The sequence below is a fragment of the Numenius arquata genome, chromosome 7 (assembly GCF_964106895.1).
Source record: "Numenius arquata chromosome 7, bNumArq3.hap1.1, whole genome shotgun sequence".
Classification (NCBI taxonomy): domain Eukaryota; kingdom Metazoa; phylum Chordata; class Aves; order Charadriiformes; family Scolopacidae; genus Numenius; species Numenius arquata.
In genome coordinates, this window is record NC_133582.1 from 46,778,099 (window position 1) to 46,799,361 (window position 21,263).

Below are 21,263 nucleotides of genomic sequence, written 5' to 3' on the forward strand. Positions count from 1 at the left end.
CCCCAAAAGTTTACATGGAAACAGAGAAGTTGGCTCAAGTCTGAGTCACCAGCCAGTATTTTAACATGAGACCTTTCTCCTAGCTCTCACAGTCTTTGTCTGGTGGGGCTCTGCTTCTTCCTAAGGAGGGTACACTGAAAGGCTGGGGGTCGACCCTTTTATCCTGGTCCCTTATACAAATCGTATTGGAGTAAGATACAAACTTAAGGCTTTTTGAGTATATTTTGGGCGTCTTCAAACAGCCAGCACCCAACTGTGCACACAGGGGAACCCATCACAGATTTCCTGAGATGTGAAAGAGAATCTTGACTCCAGAGCTGCTAGAAATAATCAATGTGTCAGCCAGAGAAGGAATATTCTGCATAAAATTCACTCTGAATCAAGCCATATCAGGAATAAGACAGCCAAGATCAAACTTATTCTTCCCAAGATAAATTACAGAGAAACTAGCCAAAGGCTAGCTGCAGGCTCACATAATTGAAGCTAATATGCTAATTGTAGCAAAGCCTGGACTCCAGCCAGGATATAAAGCTGCGTTGCATCACTGGTAGATGATCTCCTGGCACTAATGGGTACAGAGTGATCTCTTTCCCTACAGCCCCTGTTTATATCTTATCTTTGTCACCATGAGATGCTGCTGTCTCACTCATAAGAGGTGAGTACCCTCAGGGGTACTAGAATGTGCTGTAGTCATGACAGCTGTTATGGGTGGGAGCTACCCAATGAATTGCAACAGGAAATTACCCCTCCATCCTTAGACTTCTTTTAGCAGATCCAGCTATTTCTCTGATTTTCTTCAAAGATACCAATAGGCCACGCTTTGAATTGGTGAGACAGAATAGGCCATAAGCCAGCAAAAAGCAATACGCAGGGGTGCTACAGAGTCATGATGATGTCCCAAAGCCTGCATAATATCAGCCTGTGAAGAACGACCAAGGAGCCAAAAGGACCCTAGAATGGACAAGGATAATACTGGTGAGCATCTGCACTAAACCGGCCAGCATGGCAATCATTTGTTGGGGGTAAGATCTCATGTGGCATCATTCATGAATAATGTTTTCTAACATCTCCATTTGCCCCAAAGTCTCCATCCCTTCCTGATGAATGAGGACCTATCTGTAGATAATTACTTCTCCAATGGCAATGTGACATCCCGGAGCACTGACCCTTTGGCAAGAAAATCCTAGTAATATAGACCACTACTTGGCACATCTTCAGTGCCGAGGCTCCCATGGCACATCCAACTAGTACTTCACTCTCAGCAAGGAACTCCAGATAAAGTTCAGGATGTGGATTCACGGCTACCTGAAAACTCAAATCTACTTGACTGGGCTTTTCTGATAAATGTGACTAACTGAATGCATTTACTTTACTAGACTTGTAGCAGCTGATTTTGCTTCTCTCAACTGAAGTAGGACTGCTAAGACACATAGTGTGTCCGAGCTCCGCAGGTAATAACAGGTACTTTTGTGTGTACATCAAATATGCTTTCAGGCACCACCACAGGTGGCTTAAGCTTGGCAGTGCTACAAATGACATGGTCGCTTCTGGCGCAATATATACATATTGCTGTGGGCACAGAGAAGGTGACTGGATGACAAGATCTGTAAAGACCAGAGACCAGATCTGAGACAGGTATGTGTGTATGGAACATACCTCAGTTTTCTCTGTGCCCTGATCCCCTAAGAAAATGGCATGCTAGTTTAAGCTATCAGTGGTGCTTTTCCACTTGAATTGCTGTCATGCTCAGCTCTCTTCTCACAGGGCTGTCCTGCCTGGGCAGCTGCAGAAACCCTTCCCTCCGTCAAGGGTAATAATAGAATTTCTGTTGCAGGTGAATGTGTTTGGTCTGAATGTTCTTGATACCTTTGGCTTTAAAGCGATTGTTTTATTATTATTGTAAGTCTGGAATATGCATGGGACTGGGCAGGTCTGACCCTCTAATCCAAGGTCATGTCTAATTGCATCTCTTGCATTAAGATGGCAAACCTTTCCCATTCAAGAGAATAAGTGTTGCAAACACTCTTCTGTCCCAAATCAAGGTCAATTATAAGATTGCAGCAGGCAGTATTTTTCAATAAAATATCACTGGCAGGAATGAAACTATATTCTTTTGAAAAGTTATCATGCTACAGAAAGCAATAAAAGAGAAAAACCTGTGAAATCTATAAAATGGTCCTTCCTCTGAAGTGTGTCGGAGGAACGCTTAACCATAGTGTCTTACCACTATATTCTGCTCAGTAACACAAAGCTGGTGGAAAAGATGATGGGATTTTTGGAGTACAAACAATTGCTGTGTTAGTATATGAGGCTTACATGTACATGGAAATCGGGGGAACACCCATTCTAGATTAGTTTATGTGATTTAGCAGTCTCATATTTCATTTTCTTTGTTAATGAAGTAGTTGCCAGTATGTCTTGGGGTAAACCAAAATATGATGCTGGTGCTCTGTCAGAACTATTATGTATGTTAGCTAGTTAGTTGATTTAACCCAGGGTCAGAACTGTGAGGTAGTCATATGTCCAAGACGGACATCAGTTCCTAATGATTTCTCTGAAATGGACCACTGAAGCGCATGTAGCCAGATAATTCCCTGGTGGCACCATCCAGTGTAAAAACACCCATTTCTGTAGGGGCAAATTTTTAGAGATGCAAAATTGTTATACATTTAATCCTTTATTGCTCAGCATGAAGTTTGGCCATTTCTGTTCACAAGAGCTCAGTAACATTTCCCATTAGCAACAATTTGCTCACACCAGCAGAGCAGCTATTCGATGCTGAGGCTGCTATGACAGGTACTTGAACATATAAATAGAATCATGCTTCATAAATGGGAGAGTATCACATGACTGAATGCATGGAAGTGCTGAAGTGGGAAAAATTTCTCTTAGCCCATAATTATGTGTGTGTTAGTACTATATTCAGTGAAGTCCTAGAAAGCAACCCAAGAACAAAGTACTTGTGGCAAGCTTTAATATAAACTATAACTGTGATAAAATGATTAAAACAAAGTTTGTGATGTAGATGGTTACCAGCACTGTGCCTGTGCGCATACCCAATGCATTTTGTCTTCAGCTACCTGGGTGATCCCGGAAGACCCCAGATGGTCTTTGTGTAGACGGGGCAATGGACTGACCTGAGACAAGGTGGATAGACAGATCTCTTACTTGCTTCACAGTAAAGCAACTGACTGATTGTTACAGCTATCCAGGTGGGAATTTCAGACAGTCGCTTGCTGTGCCTAGACCAGTTGATAAGCGCTATTTGTGTGCTTCAATGTGTAGATGAAATCCCCAGGTGAGGGAATCCTGTGCAATCCCAGTGATAGCCCCCATCAGTTCCTGCACTAGGTGAAAGAACTGACCAAACTGTACTTGAATAGTTTTAAATAGCCAGCAGAATACAGATGCAGGAATGTCTTTAGAGCCATTCAGGATTTAACTAGGCAACTACCTAAGCAACCTGAACTAATTAGGTGGGGGCAGGTAAGCAGCAGGAGGTCAGATTAGATGACCTTCAGAGTTTCCTTCCAACCTAAATTATTCTCTAATTCTATGGTTATGGGTATGGCACTCTTTTGTATATAGAATGAAAGTTAAGTTTTGTGCATAGTTTAAGGTACTCAGTAGAAATGGATCATTGATGTGCAGTAGTCATTATGCAGGACCACAGACCAGCTGGACTATAAAAAAAACATCAGAACAACAGATTGTGGTATCCCACACTGATCTAGCTGAAGATGCTGTTGCAAGAATGCTTGCAATGGAGACTCCTGTCCAGACAGCAACTGGCCACCCTGTTTAAGAGATTTGATTCCTCACGAGTGAAAACTTTTATACAAAAGATCCCAATATATTAGGTCTTTTTAACAAACACTCTGTCTACAGTTGTCTGGGCAGTGCAGTTCTGCAAGCTTCCACTGACTGGCAATAGCCGGGCTATTGGAAATTTCGTGGGCTGCCAGAATTTTGGTGGATTTTTCTTTGCCTCCCATATTGTGCTTCTGCTTTGCGTAGGAACATGGGAGTGGAGGAGATCTTGTGGGTCCTGTGTGCTCCTCTCCTAATAAGAAGCAGAACCCATTCAGGTTTCTCATTGTGTCATTAGGAGTGAAGGAGTTGGGCAAGAAGTGGTCAGTTCCAAGTGGTTTTCTTGTGGGTTGTCTTCTTTCCCACCAATATGGCTTGTTTGCTGTAATCTTTGCAAAGAAGAATATTGGTGTTTTTTCTTTAAGAAAAGAGACACAGGGAAAAAATAATGTTGGTAGTCAAAACCAAAAAAAACAAAATTCAGTTTGCTTTCTAAAATCTGAAGAACGTCTTTGACATAACAAAACCTTTTCCATAATTTTTGTGCCACAGTTTATGAGAACCAAAGCTCATACTGGTGCTGAGACACGATGGTGGTGAGTCCATATGTGTGTGGGCAAAGGGGTATGGCACCACTTATAAAAGGCTGTGAGGGGATGTGATGACCCCGCAGGGCCTGTTCTCAATATCAAATGTGGTATTGATTTCCCTCTCACTGCAGTTGTTGGTGCTGCTGGCCACAGGCCCTGTGGCAAGCCCTGGTGCCTGTCCACTCCCTTCCACCCAACACCACCATCCCTTGGTCTCTGGGCCTCCCTCAGGCTCAAAAGAGTCCCATGAGCTCCCATCCCACTCTCCATGCCCTCACCCTAACCTGCCTTTTCTCCTTCTCTCGCCTGGCTCCATGTCCCAGTTCTTGTCCTATTCTTATAGCTCTCCTCTCCCTTCATCTAGCCGATCTCAGCTCCATGCCCGGCCTAAAGGAGGATTCTTTACCTGACAGAACTTGTGTCAGCAACATCATCTCCCCTTGCAATTGGGTCTAGCAAAGAGGAAAATTTAGCCAGAAGGCAAGTGACTTGGAATAATGCATTGGTAAATTATGTGAATTTCTGGCACTTCTTCTACAGAAATGGAAAAGATTTGAATAGAAACTTGTCAGCATGTCCTGGTTTGTTCTCTTCACAGCAATTAATCAGATGACAGAAATACTTAAAATAATATTTTTTTTCTTTCTGTTTTACTTTTCCTTGTCTTCTCTATAGTCCAGATATAACAGTAGGCCATGTCTCTATGCTATGATGAAGGCTGCAATTAGCGTTTCTATCTGCAAGTTGATATATCTCAAGAGACCAGCAGCAGAATTTATTTTCTATCATACACACAGACACATATATGACAATGACATATTTCAAGATGTTCCAAATATTGCCTGCTAAAAAAGACTGATTCCACATTTCTGCAACGCAGTATCATATTCTGTAGGTGTTGCAGACAGATTATGCCAATGCAACTCTGGAGGCAAGAATATTTTTATGTCATTCTTGCACGGTCTATTTCATCCCAGAGATAATAGCGAGAACAATTTTTCTTGAAATCCTAGTAAATGCACCATTTTTCAGATATGGTTTGATTTCATGCTGTCTTGAAAGAGTGACTGACTTTTTGAAACCCTGCACATGGCATAAACAGTGCAAAGCAGTTTCCTGTTTGTAAAATATTATTATTAGCCCTTTGAAACTTTTATTTCTATTTAATCTTCTGCTTCATGCCTCCACTGATAATGAAAATCATTATCAAGTGCCATTTTGATGTCTTACCTCATGCAGTGAATTACTGAAGTCAACTGAACAGCAAGGAACAGAATGAAGGCCTGTGTGCTTGCAGACTTGTATAACTTCACTGATGTCAGTACTATTAAACTTATCTATGTCCAACTTGAACTGGACCCAGATCTTTATTTAGTTTGCTAGCAGACTGTAGATTTACATTCTCAGTTTGTTCCAGTGCCAGCTGAAGTTAATGATAGTCTGCACTGACTTCAAGGGGTTTTAGATGAGGTCCCAATTCTTGGATGTGATGACATGAAGATAAAAGATTTTTTTGTGTGTGTGAAAATGATGGATGCAAGACAGTAGAGCAGATTACTACCTAGCCAGTGACTGCTTCACTGGATGGGGGTTTTCTGGCTCTGAAGCTGGAGCAGTCATACGTGGTAGTCAGGAGAGGTAGAGGGGGAATTGTCCCTTTTGGCCAGGTTTTCTGATTGTTTTTCCCTTTGTAATAGGTTTTATTTTTTATCTGTTTCTGAAGCTTTAAAACTCTAACTTAAATTGATTAGGATTTACATCCACTAAGAATCTGGCCAGGATGTTTCAGGCACTTCTGATACGCAGTAAAATAGATTATATTGACAAGCCCTGTAACAGTCCTGATTAATTGCAAGTTATTTTCCCTGAGTTACAGTGCACAGCAGGGCTCAGTTGTATCAATTCTCCAGGGCCCTGAACTTCTTACTCTACCACTTAAAAACACCTGGAACATGACATCAATGATTCACTGGCTTCAAGTCAGCAGATTCCTGCCCTGATACACAGCCCTCTGTTGCTGAGTGGCTTGGTGCCTGTGAGAGCCAGGTGTGACAATAGGACTTCTGCCTCTTCAGAAAACACCCATAGCATTAAAGAAAAAGGAAAAAAAAAAAAGTACTGTACATGATTTATCTGCAGCATTCTTTCTTTCTTGCTAGTCATTTTCCTATTGCTTTGGGTTTCCTTCTTCCAGGACCTAACCAACCCATCAAATCCATAATAATGAAAAAGCAGGTCTGGACATATGGATTCATAAGACTGTCCTGACCCGAGACCACGTACTCACTGGATGCTTGCTGAACGAAAGGAGACCATATAAATGCCACAGAATCCCATGGCATCCTCTGGCAAAAATTCAACTTGTTGGGTACCTGATGCACCAAGAACCATTTCCTTTATTGTTTGTTGTGAATCTGGCTCCCACCAGCTTCATTTGAAACTCCACAGTCCTCGTAGTGGAAAACACAGTTTGCAGTTGCTTCCTGTTTACCATCCCCATGACAATGATGATTTTAAAGATCATTATCACATCAAAATGATCATTTTTCCAAACTCAGAAATCATAGCCTGCTCAATTGCTTCTTATATAGAATATATTTCCCATTTCAGATTATCCTTCTTGCTTTTCTTGTGGTTTTTTTTTGTTTGTTTTTGTTTTTTTTTGTTTTGTTTGTTTTTGTGGTTTTTTTTGTTTGTTTTTGTTTTTGTTTTTTTCCTAATTCTAATATAACTTTTCTGAAACAGGGGGATTAAAAGTGCATATTCTTCAAGGTGTAGGCAAACCATGGATTCTTACAGTGGTACAATAATGTTGTCTATTATGCTCTCTATTTTTCTTACTAATGCCTAACTTTTTTTTTACTTTTTCTTTTTTTTTCCTGACTGCAACTGAGCAATACACTGATGCATTCATGGAATGATCTCACTTCTGAGTATTAGTGCTGGGCTCAGAGCCCATCATTTAAAATGAGACATTAGAACTACTTTTGTCCAGTGCTCATCACTTTACATTTATCTGTACTGAAAGCTCTCAGCCGCTGTGATCTACCCAGGCACTCAGTCTTGTAAGTCATGCATTTCTTCACAGTCAGTTCATTTATGAATATGCTAACCAGAACAGGCTCCTGCACACATCACTGCGGTCCTTCACTGATTCCTGCCCGCCATCATGTCAACTGGTTGCTCACTCCTACTCTCTATTTTTTTAAGCTTTTTAGAAGTGCTAAAGAAATTAAACGTGAGGGAATTTGCTGAAGCATGTTTAGAAGTACAGATCAGCCAGATCATCCTTATTCATCTCCTTGTTGAGTTCAAATAACTCCACTGAGCCTACAAGGTAGGGCATCCTCTTTAAAAAAACCCCACACATGGACTCTTCCCTAATGGATCATACTTATCCAAGTGTCTGTGCTTTGTGATATTAATACGCTATCGATGCCATGGGCAGGTGTTTTGGTTTAACCCCAGATGGCAGCTAGAACCACACAGCCACTTGCTCACTCTTCCCCAGTTCGGATGAGGGAGAGAATCAGAAGAGTAAAAGTGAGGAAAACTTGTGCGTTGAGATAAAGACAGTTTAATAAGTAAAGCAAAAGCCGTGCATGCAAGCAAGGCAAAACAAGGAATTCATTTACTGCTTCCCATCAGCAGGCAGGAGTTCAGCCATCTCCAGGAAAGCCGGGCTCCATCACATGTAATGGTTACTTGGGAAGACAAATGCCATCACTCCAAACGTCCCCTCCTTCCCTTTTCTTTCCTCAGCTTTATATACTGAGCATGACGTCACATGGTACGCAATATCCCTGTGGTCAGTTGGGCTCAGCTGTCCCATCTATGTCCTCTCCCACCTTCTTGTGCTCTCCCAGCCTTCTCGCTGGTGGGACGATGTAAGGAGCAGAAAAGGCCTTGACCGCCTAGCAACAACTGAAAACACGAGTGCACTATCAAAAGTATTTCTCATCTCAAATCCAAAAGGAGCTGCTAATAAAAAAGTTAACTCTATCCCAACTGAAATCACAACAGCAGGCATCAGGATTCCATGTCTGGACTTCCATGGATCTCCCTGCAACTGTTTTTTGGTTAGTATCACCTCTAACACCTTCAAGTTCTCAGGTGTGCAGGAAAGTTTTAAGCACATAATGCACCACTTTTAGTAATCAAACTATTTCACTGTGGAGCTCTTCCAGAGCTATTGGATGAACACCATCTTAATCCTGACAATTTGCTACTTTTGTCCATTTTCTCATGGACAAAAATAACCTCATCTATTTTACAGTCACTTCAGTTTCAAACAGATTCTGTAATGAGTTCTCCCACAAAGAGTCTGAGCAGGTGAATTGTGCCCATTTTTTCTGTTTTGTGTATTGATACAAAGGTGCTGTTCAACTTCTTGGCAATCTCCTCATTGTCTCTGAGCAATCTTTTTATATCCTAATCATTCACAGACCCAAGACTCTCAAGGGAGCCTGTTCTTACTGACATGCTTCAGAATGTATTATTGTCCTTTTGCTAAGAACTAGGAAACCAAAGTGAAGGAACTTAGATGTCCATGAGACTAGCAGATAATAGAAAACATAAAAAAAAAATTCTGTGGTGTTTTGGTGATTTTTTGCTTCTTAAAACTGGAGCTACTCATGACCAAAGGCTACCTGTACTTTCTGTCTCCTGCTCATTTTGCGAGCCTTAGTTCCTCTCTTTGTCCAGCTGGATTTTAACAAAATGTTTCCCACCTAGTTTTCCTGCCAAACTTTAGATGACTGCCTGTGACTACATGCCTTATCAAACTGTCGTGGTTTTGACCAGATTAACCAATCAGAGCGACAGATGGCCCCTCCCCCCCCCTCTAAGGAAAAGAGAGGAGAGGAAGAGATAAAAAAAAAAATTATGAGTTTAGAAAAAACTAAACTACTTTAATGAAAATATTAATAAATAATGAAATAATAAATAATAAAAAAAAAAAAAAAGAAAAGAAAAAAAAATATATATATACAGTATATACAAAACCGTATCAAGCTCCCAGGGTGATGATCACGTCACCGGCAGGCACAAGGGAAAAGTCCCAGGCTGGACTCGGTGATGGACAGGAGCTGGATTCCGGATCTGGAGTCAGGATTGCTCGGATCGGGATCAAAGGCAGACGAACAGACAGGGTCCTCCTCAGATGTCGGCCATTGAAGGAAAAGAGATGACCCTTTGATCCCTCAGCTTTTATACTGAGCATGATGCAGATGGGATGGAATACCCTGTTGGTCAGTTTTGGGTCACCTGTCCTGTCCGCTCCTCCCTACAGGTGTGACCCCTCTACGCTTTTCCGCTTCCGACCCTCCAACGGGGCAAATAACAAATTTACCTGACCTTGGTTGTTATAGCAATAAGTATAAGCAAGGGCCTCTCTGCATACCATTCCTTGGTATTATCAGGTCTTATCACTATGAGAGCGAGCAGTTTCTGAACAATATGCCGTTAATTTCAGAGTTTAGTTAGTTAGAAGAGGCCCAGCTAACAAGGGAAAATTACTGAACAGAAAATTAGTTCTGTTTTACCTCAAACCAGGACACAAACAGATGTTGTTTAGGGAGTAAGGAGAGATGCATTAGCTAATCTTACACTGGAGAAAGTCTTGGGTCTAGATCCCAGGCAAGCTGCGTAATTCAAGTATTTATCATCATATATTGCTAAGACCAAGCCATGCCCGAGCGCATCCATGGGGCAATGTTTGACAGCCAGTGTGATACAAACACTCTTTCAAAGATTATGGAAACATCGACTGTTTTCTTCTGTGATTTTTGCATGAGTAGGCTTTGTAGGATTCAGATGTTTATTTACCAATTCAGAAAACCCCAATGCTTCTTTAAAAGTACAAGAAACATTAGAAAAGTTCTGGAAGAAACTCAGCCTGTTCCTGTTTCACTAGGATTCTTTCAGTTTAAGTAGATTATAATAAAGTGATATTGGCACTTGCCAAGGCAATTGCACAGGGTACAACTCTCTCCATCAGCCGAGCAGGGGTAATTAGATTGAAAACTTGGCTGCATTAGTCTAATCCAATACTGTACCGAATTGTACAATCAGTTATACATCATATCATCTCAGCACAGTGTCAAATCAATATCTGTTTTTAGCAGAAAAAATGTGCAGGTTGTGCTGGAGATATGACTAATGGGAATGCTTTTTGGAGCGTGTGTGCAGTTCGCACTGCAAGGAATGATGACAATTGGTTTCATCTGGAGTAATTACAGCTCAGTGACCACTAGTTAGGCAATTACTCAGGGGAAATCCCCTTGAGGGAAGCAGATCTCAGCTCTGAGAAGAAAACACATCCAATATAAATTCCTTATGTATGGTGGAAAAACATTTCTTCTCCCAAAAGAAAGAAAAAGCAATGAAAACAGAGTAACAGACTTAGCTAAGACCCGCAGGTTTCCTGTGTGGAAAAAAGAGTTCTGAATCTTACAGTGTCAGTTTTGGTCACCAGGATGTCATGAACTTCTTGAACAGGTGAAAGACAGAGGGAAGGTAGTTTTAATAAAGCACTGTGTCATCTGCATTACTAATGCACCTTGTCTCCAGAGAGTGCTCAGGAAGAACAAAGTGTTATGAATTTGGTAAGGTATGCATACAGTGGATACAATTTATGATACACACTTTAATAAACATTGTGGAAATGTTGTATCTTGAAATTATCTTGGAATGGTTCTGACCGCCAGGAAGGCTGTTCTAAGCAGAAAGAATGTGCTAATTCAAGAACATGCCTAGCCTATGAATTCAGGACATTCCCAGAGAGGGGAAGGAGGTATTTTGCATTTGATACTTCAAAGTGCAATTCCAGAAAGAAAGGGAGTGGGGGTAGCATGTTAATTATTAGAGCCATTTTTGATAAAGTGCTTTCTATTATCAAAGCTCCCTTATTATTGGAGTAAGAAGCCAATAAAAACGTGGAAGGGGAAATCTTGAACAAAAGAGAGAAAGGTAGTGCCAGGTGGTGTTTCCAAGGCTCTTCCCTTAGATTAAAAGACCATTTTCTTTTTCATTCTTCTGTTACAGGTATAAGCTGAAGCCTTGAAGCCAGTCTATCAAACCTTTGCAGGTTACACTAAGGAATTAACTTGTCAGTAAAGCCTTGTTTGCATTGTAGAATTCAGCCTGAAAAAAATCTCTTCTTTTAACAAAAACTATCCACAAAGCTTGTAAAATAGAGATATTTCCTTCTTTTCTTTTCTTTTCTTTTCTTTTTTTTTTTTTTTTTTTTTTTTTTTTTTTTTTGTGTGTGTGTGTTTTGCTTTATTTTGTTCTCCCAAGACTGCCTTGAAGTAAAATCACAGCTATGGCACAGCGTGATACTTTCTCTGTTTCTTCTACTTGTAACCCTGATGAGGATCAGTTCGCAAGAAGAAAAAAAACAACTGTCTTTCAGGAAATGCCATTAATAGCTATGTAAAAATGAAATACTTGACACAAAGAGACATTAGTGTATTTTGTTGCTAAATTTTAGTACCTACTGTGTGCATAACAGAGCTATGGTACACAGATTTTTCAGACAGACTGTGGAAGTTTCTAGGCAGGTATCGTAGCAGGGCTCACTGCAAACCTTCCTCCAGGCACAGCAGAGGACTCTGACATGGGGAGACTTCTGAATTACTGAGTCAAACTCACCTTTGATGAAATTTCATTTCTCCCCAGACAGTTCTGATGTGTGATCTCCATTAAAATATAATTTTTACATCTGTGTAGGCCTTTTCAAACTGCAGAATCCTCTATTTCTTTATACATTTTATGTGAAGAGAATTCCAACCCTCACTGAAATGCAAAAAAAGAAAGTGTGAGATGTATTTTCAGTATAGTTGAAGTCTGCATAGAAGAATAACTGCTAGGATTAGCCTATGTATTCAAGCTATCAGTAAATAAAGAGCATTTTATCACATATATTTATTACAACTAAATAATGTTTATGTAGGATACAGTACCTAATGTCTGGTTCACTACAGTGTGGGCAGATTAAATCTGAGTTGAACATCCTTATAGGAATCATAATTTTGGCAGTGATGGCAATAGTAATTTCTTTAGTAAATAACAATACACTCCATAAGTAGAAAGAGCTTTGCAATTTCTTGAACAAATGGAAAAATAATTTTGCAGGATCAGTAAAGATAGCAATAATTGTTACAGGGCTTATTGCAGTTTATGCGAAGAACCTCAGTTGCTTATGATAGACTATCAGAAGTCATACAGCACAAAAGTGGAGTCCATAATAAATATGTGTAGCATAGTTTAAAAGAACAACTTTTTTGTCGCAAAAATATATGAGTGTACAGAAAGGGATGAAGTAAGTGCAGAATGCCAGGTCACTTCATTGAGATAGCAATATGTATAATGTTTTTCAAGGTCCACTTGGTTGTTAGTGGTAAGTGCAAAAGCTTTTTTCTTTTCTTTTCTTTTCTTTTTTTTTTTTTTTTTATTAGAAAGGCCACTGATACTCCAATACACAGAGATATTTAAATGTGCCAATAGTTGTTCCTAACTGTGTGGGTAGGTAGGTAGTCCATTAGTTTGTTGTCTACTTGCTTACTTTGAAGGCAACATGAAATTGCATCAGGAATATTGGAAGATATAGAAAATGTTTATCCATAAAGTAGTGAAAATTTTGACAAAAATTAATATTTGCAACAGACCATGCAAATACTAATTTATGGAGATAAAAAATTAATATAGTATGAAAATTAATATTATTCCAAGTAATCTACTAGTCCATATACTGCATAATACAAAAAGGGAAGCTGTATATGGCTTATGATATGGCCTTGAATGTGTACAATGAAAATCTAAATTCTTTTTCCACTTTAGCAAATGCTTTTTTGAATTACAAGGCAGTTTTCATTTTGTCATCCTTCAGTGCATAGAAATATTGAGGAATTTCTCTGCAAGGTGATTATCTCCAAAACCCTGCAAATGAAGGAGTCTGAAAATGTTGATCTTATATTAGAACCTATTTTTATATTTTAGGCTACAATTACTTATTTGGCTAAGATAGGTATGATGAAAAGACATTTTGAATAACTGATACTTCATTCTCTACTCTCACAATGATAAATTTTATGATGTCTTAAAATTAGAATAATGAAAGCATGTAATGCTTTAGTTGATGAAATACATACACTTTTTTTTCTAAAAATAATGTTCAGGAAATACCAAGCATTTCTGAAGGACTGAAGCTTAACAAAAATCTGCATGCAAATTGCTTGTGTAGGAAACAACGCATGATTGCTTCAGTGGCCTGTATGCAACCTGTATTCTGGAACAGACTAACATTCTGCCTTCCTGTCACAGTTCTTTCATATCTGTGAAGTTTATTTTTTGCAATCCAACCTCTAATTCAGCACTAGAAACAATATATTCTTTTTGTTAACAAACGTGGACGTTTTAAAAAAAACAGTGCTGTATACTGATTCTCTTAAGGCAACACTTAAATAAAAGTTAGTTTCAGTTGCACATATAAGCATTTTAATGGATTGATTGAAAAAAAAAGGATTAAAAATTACAAATACCATTTTAAACAAATTGAATTTTATGACAACAGCATTGTTTAGATGAGGGCACCAAACGTACATTTGAAGAAAACTACATGACATGCTATGAAAAACAGTGTTGTCATAAACATTCCTTATTTTTCTTTATTTTTCAGGTAGTTGTCCTTGGGTCTAGGACTAACTTCATAAGTCTCTAATCTAGCATTTAAATCTAAGATCTAGCACTCAGGGTGACAGTGGAATATCCTTCAAAGAGCCAAAGCAGTAGTTAAGAAAGGTATCAAATGTTAAGTGCTACTCAGGATGACTTTGTGGTGTCTTTGTTTATAGACTCTTGCTTTCAACATTATAATCAGGAATGAAACCTTTTTTCTGGCTAGAATAAACTTGTAGTGGTTTTGCATTTAAGGTCTTCTGATGTTAAAAGTGACTTGCGGTTCAGCTGATAAACCTAAGCACTTACTGTAGACAATTGTGTGTTGTCTAACATAACTTTTTAATATTTTTTTAAAGACACTCCCACCAGCTCCCACATTCTCCCTTTCGGTTCTCTGCCCTCTCCATGTTCTTGATGTAACTGTGGGTAGTGACCTGCCCTGTAAGAGGGATCAATGAAATGAAGCTGGTTAAAAAACAATCTGCAAACATGATTTCCAGGAGGTCAGCCTTGCCCTCCAGAGCTAGACGTGCCAGCAGGCCCTTGGCAAGGCTGAGGGCTGATTCGAGAGAGAAATTTCAGCAGACATAGACCAATGTCCCAGGAGCTCTAGTGATGGAGAAAACAGTCGACATTCCCAGCAGCCTAAACTTTGCCCTGGCCGTGCAAGAGTGCTACACCCCAGGGCTTTGACAGGTAAATGAGAATTGCTTTGAATCACAGACTCTTCATGGTTGGAAGGGACCTTTGAGATCATCGATTGAAGCTGTATATGTCTGATGGCTTTTACAGGGAAATCTAATAGGGTCATGTAGATGGTTTCAGGGAAAGCACATTTCCACCCATTTGCTAGATCTGAAATCCTTATATGCCCAAAGTGAAGAACTGTGCCTTAGACAATGTAATTTTTAAACTACGCCATAACAGTGAGCATGTCACTTAGTGTGAGCACTGAAAACGCCCTGCAGGATCTAACCATCTATTTAAACTTTTCTGAACGAAGGTCTGTGAACTAGGGTGGTTAACAGCAGTCCAGACTTCTCTTTGATAGTGGCTGGAATTATGAATACTTTTACATTATGCAACATTAGTCTCTTTTAATTAGTACTTGTAGAGAGATGCAATACTGCCATATTGTTCCAGGTAGCAGCACGCTGTGACAGCTCAGTGAAACTCTAATAAGCAGTCAGAAGGACAGTTAACCAGGGAGCAATCTACCCAATTATTTTGGTGATAAACATGTTTAATTGTATAAATAAAATAGGCCAGAAATGATCTAACTTGTTTCTCTCCAAGGAGCAGTGTCCCATATAGCACTGTATAAAGGCTGAACATGCATTTGGTGCACTGCAGAACGAATCCATAAGAAAAGAAACTCCTTGGTTACAGTATATTCACATCCCAGGGAGAAAATACTGGGAGTGAACCACCTATTTAATCTAGCAAGGAAGGGCACAGAAAGAACCATGGACGTGAAGCTAAAGAACAGCAAATTCAAACTAAAAACAAGACACACATTGTTCCGGTAGGAGTGGTTGAAACAAACTATCAGGCGAAGCGATGGATTCTCCATCTTTCAGTGTCTTCCAGAGCAGATGTTCTCTGAAGATGTGTCTTTTTTTGCCAGCTACAAGGTACTCAAAGGACTGTTTGAAGAGCAGTAGTGAGCTGTAGATCCCCTCTGGGCTCAAACTCTCTAAATATGTCACGGATCTTACAGGCAAGACACAAAAGATAAAAGATGCCACAGCTTTCTTTTGCAAGCTAAGAGAGGGAAGAGGAACAGTAAGGCCCACAGTGAATACTGAAGCCTGAGAGAAGCAAAGCTCCCAAGCAGGTATGTCTAAAACAAATAGGCTGTGGAATGTAAATAAACACCTCCTGGAACCACAGGCTATAGTCCCAGGGTGCAAGGAGGATGTATGAGCTTCTCTATGATTTTTTTATATGTGAGATCCCTTGTTAGCTTAAGTTTACATTAATTCAGATGCAATATGCATAAACCAGAGTGAATGCACAAAGCTGCAGCATGAAAACAGCTGGAGTACTATCTAATTACAAGGAAACCGTTCCATATGGGATGCTGGGGATTGGAGGTGAAAATTAAAAACAAGGCTGTAAGATGTTGTGCTGGCATTTGTGCAGGCACATGTGGCAGGTGCCTATCTGCATATACCCATTTTCCTGGCCAATTACCTAATTTTTCAAGGCATAAGGCTCTGACAAGCATGCTACATGTGTAGCTGATGTGTAGAAAAGAGCTTGGTGCTTTACCATAGGGAACAAAACATGCCTTATCTCCAGGGCTCAGCAAATGAACTAACCACGCCCTGGAGACTTGGTAACACCACCTTCCTGGAGGGACAAATACCGCCTTCCAGTCCTGTTGGAAAGTACGGACACAGCTCCCCTGTCTGGTGTGGGTAGCTGTGTTGGCAGAGTTTCTGGCAGGCGGTGTTTTTTATACCCTCCCAGACAGGCAGCAGGGGTGGCAGTGGCTGGTCGTCTACTTGAAATGGGAAAATGTGAATGTCATGTGGCTGCACCTTTAAGCTGCTTTATGGAAATGTTGCTACAGTAGGGTGTAGCAAGACTCAGATGACTGATTCACAAATCCTCAAAATCTATGCAAAGGTTTTAATCCAACAATAACATTGGTTTCCATTTTTACTCTTTTTTGGGGGTATAGAACCTTTGTAAGGAGCGATTTTGCTTGATACTGCTAAAATCATGTGGCCTTAATCCGCTTTTTGCTAAACAGGACTCAGTGTGATCATTATCTTGCAAAAGTTCAAGTCTTTGTCATTTCCTTGGCACTACCATTACACTGATGCTATCAGTGGAAGAACACAAGCTACTCTGAGCTGTTATGGATTCGTCATTAGCATAGACTCCTATTGATTCTACCAATCTTTTTTTCCAAGGTTGAGCTACATGGACAGCCTAGAATATAATCATTTAGCACTGAGTTTAAATTGAAAGTACTATCGCTCATTTTTGGTGCAGTTTGCCTCAAAGTAGAGTCAATAGCAGGAAATATTCACAAATATGTCTGAGTCTTAAGATTCAGTGTGTTTTGAGTGTTAAAAATGACTTTTTGCTCCAAAGTGGATAGACATTTTCTGATAGGTTCTTTTCAAATGGAAGTTAGAGACATACCAACAGTATGGGCTTTTTTTCTGCTAGATATTAAACAAGCAAGGCTTTTTTTTAAGGTGTTTTATTCTGTTCTGTCCCTAGTTATGCCCTTTGAGCTATCTGTGCAAACAGATTGTTGTACAAAGGGGAAAATAAGATGAAAATTATGTGAAATGTTCTTTTTAAAAGCAAAACCTGCCTCATTCTGTAAGATTTGAGTTGAGAATCTCTGCCTGGGCAGAGTGTTCAAAGCCTTGTACTGCCAATTTGGGTTTAGTTCAAAATATGGCCAAGTTTTGAGCAAACCTAGATTAAATTACAGATTCAAGTGCGAACCAAGTGAAACACTGTTTCTTACTCTCCCACCCCACCCAAAGCCAAAAATCAAGATCCTTAAGACACAGCCTTGGTTACCTGTATGCAGCCCAGAAGGAGTTGTTTAGATATTAGTTTGGTATTTTCCCCCAAATTCCAGCTCTTTTCCTTCACATTGTTATCAAAGGTCTGTTCAGTGATGAGTATGTCCCTCCTTTTTTGTTTCAGCTTTATTATATATGGGATGTAGCTCACTGGCACGGTATGCTCTATTGCTTCTTGAATTAGGTAAGTTCTGAGTGGATTGTTCTTTGAATGTTGCCTGCAGATTCATACGAGTACATCCTTCCCTGGGGATGCACATAATCTTCTCCTTTCCCATCAAGGGGAGTGTGATTACAAGGGAGTGTGGTGTGACAGATGTGGGTATTATAAACAGACTGTTAATGCTTTCTGAATGACTCAGGCATTGGTTTTCTCTCCTACCAAACACCGACAGAGTGTTCTGTGTATCTCTGTATTGTAAATTATCATCTTGGTATCGGTTCCCATTCATTCCCACACTGTATTTTAACCAAGCACCAATAACTGTACATTGCAATGTATATGATCCCTCCTTCCTTCCTTTGTGGGCTTGTTTGTTCCTGCCTCCCTTCCCCTGCTCTAGTTGTGACCAGGAGCTTTTATTTGTTTTCAAATGGAAATCAGTCTAGATTTGCATTTATCAAGTATGTCATCCAATCCTTTCATTTACTTTTCAAATGCCTTTTAATGCATTTCTGGGTTCTGCATTTTTTTCTATTAAGAGAGAACTGTCTTGAACCTTTGCACCTCTTTATTGTGTGTTAATGTAACTGTTCAAATCACACAGCTCATGGCTCACTTCTCCTGAGAGTCCATTTTTTTATTATTACAAATCTGCAGTGAAATTGGAGAAGCACTCTGCCTTGCAGTACATTTTACACTTACATGAACATACAGACTGAAGAGTTTTTATTCCTAGAGGTCCCACTTTCTTGTAATTCATTTTGTGTTAAATAAAATGAAGGGCTATCCATTTTACCTCTGACTTGGAAACCAAAAAGCAGAAGAAAGCTCAAAAATTAAAGCAAATGTCCATAGAAATTTAAATGGCTTCTTTTTAATGGAAGAACAGTAAAAACAAACAGGTTTTTGTATCCAAATGCAAATGAAGCTAGGGGAACCTAATGCCCATGTATCTTTTAATGTTTTTCTATCATATCTAGTCCTGTTTTTTTCCTTTGTCCCATTATACAGATTTGTGTCACTGCAGCAGAGAAATGATTCATAAATATTCTTGCATATAAAGGCAACTCTTTTATTGTTTCTTAATTTCCTTTTTTTTTTTTTTTTCTTACTCAGAAGTTCAAAGCCTGGTGTCTGGACAAGTACCCGAGTACTCTTGATTGTTAAGCAAAGGGAATCCTCTGTCCTTTCTTGCTGCCGAAGTGTGAGAAAGCAGCGTACTTGCCAGCACCTGAACGCATGGTACTGATGCCTGAGCCCTCAATGACATCTTTGAGGCTGAAACCCACCTTCACCGGTAACTGATGATCAGGCCAAGGGAAGGATAAAATTTGAGCCTCTCTCTTCCCTTCTCTCCTTTCAGTGTCTCTTGTCACCAGGTTTGGACTCCCAGTTCTCAGCCACAGCCCCAGCACTTACAGATTTTGACAGACAAACTTTTGTGGGCTGTTTGCACTCTACATACCCCTGGCTGGAGGGTGCTGCCACTCTAACAGAGCTGATAGGTGGGCACATGGCAGCAGCACAAGTGCCCGCTCCTTCAGTTTAACTCAATTGCCCTTTCCCCAGCAGTTTAACCCAAGACACTGGGTTGGCATTGGAGCTGCTGAGCTGCAGGACTGCATGCCATGCTGCTCAGGAGGAGGGGTGTGGAAGAGGTGCAGGTGGAAATGCAAGGTGGACAGTCCTGGGCTGTAACACCTTAACCTTCTGCCGCTCATGGGCCTGAGCCTGACAGTCCTCCCATTCAGCCCATAACTCGGTCTTGGGAACAGCAAGCAGAGCTCAGCTTCTGACTTAAACATTGCAATGTGCAGCTTTCAGTCTCTGTATGAATCTGGACCTCAAAGACCTGAACCTGAGACCATCAGCCAAACAATGGCTTCTCTCTTCCTTAAGCTGCAGAAGGGCTGCAGATTTGCTTTGCAAGTACTTCACAGACTGAATCTTAGTGGGACCTTCTGCAGCGTTTTTTTGCAGGCATGTTTGTGTGTGTTGGCAGGACATGCAAAGGATCTGCCAAGTGAAGAAGTCCGATCCTCTCTCTAGCCCCACCCCAGCCCTTCCAGGGTAATGCTCCTTGCAGGGAGCAATTTTGGAAAAGCTTTTTCACAAGGAAAAATATGCCACTTCACACAGCTCCTGCCATCCCAACCCCAATGCAGTAGGATCCCTCAGGCCCTCCTGTATGGGTCCAGCCATGGAAATGTGGGCTAAGCCTCTTTTTCTATTTACATGTTTTTATTGCATGTGTGTTCACAGGAAATGTAAACATTACAGACTGCATCCCAAACTAAATCACACTCCAGACTATCTCTCAGTATTGGTCTTAGTCTAATACCATACAGTTCCCCATGTTCATGAATAACCTGTAACAGGCAGAAGGACTCCTCTTTCCCAGTGCGACAGGGTACATGGGGCATGCCATTCCTTCATGGAACAGAAATAAGGGAATACAGCTCCAGTCAGATCCTACAAGAACTGAGCATATGCCTTGTTCCTAGCAGCAGCTTCATGAGCGACTTGGTGGGTAAGATCTGTTTGCAGATGTATTGAAAAATTGTGAACAAGAGTCTTGACTGGAGAAGAAAGGCCTGCATTCACAAGGTAGATTGGTTGGGATAAATCACACAAGTGACTCCAGCCTCCTTTAATGCAGCTGTTTACATGAGGTGCCACCCAACCAAGAAACGGGCAGGAAGGACAACCCAAAAAGAATGAGGTGAACAATTCTCTTTCTCAGTGGCTGCTGTTGCTGTGTTGGCTGCATAAGTGACTGTTTAACTCAGCAGTCTGTTAGAACGAAATTCATTTCAGATCTGAGCATTTTTCCACATTTTGGGTTCATATTTACATTTGTTAAGGTTAATAGACCTGTCAACTTCTTCATGTTCTCACCAGGGAGCAGTCACTGACAAACCGTGGGAGGGACTGAAACAATATTCTCCACAGAAAGTAAAATCTGTGCATCACAAGGCTGTTGCACGTTCCTCCCTAGTAACAGTCTTCAGTCCTGTTGGCGCAAATCGGTGTAGTGTCTCTGACTTTACCCCAGCAATGCTATTCGCACCACCTGCAGATCTGACTGCTTATTCTTGCTATTCATCTCTCCAGTGTTCTTCCAGGAACCAGGTGGAGCCTCAGCATTTTTTAAATCCTCTTTGTTCTTTTTGAGTCTTTCATGGTGCTTTTCCTTTTCTTCTAAAGTGTTTCTATTTCTTCTGTGCTTGTGCTACAGAACCCCAACTTTAAGTACTATACCTTGCCTTTTAGACCCCATCTGCAAAAAGCAATTTTTTGAGAGCATAGGTAGAAAAGAGAAGTCAAGCAAGAGGTGCCTTTTCGCCACTTGTAAGGTTGCATGCCTTTAAAAAAGAAAATAATAGAGGAAGCCAGGAAATTAATTCAGGAGAGAACTGAATTGAATTTTTAAGGGTCATACATAATCTAGGGAAGTATGAA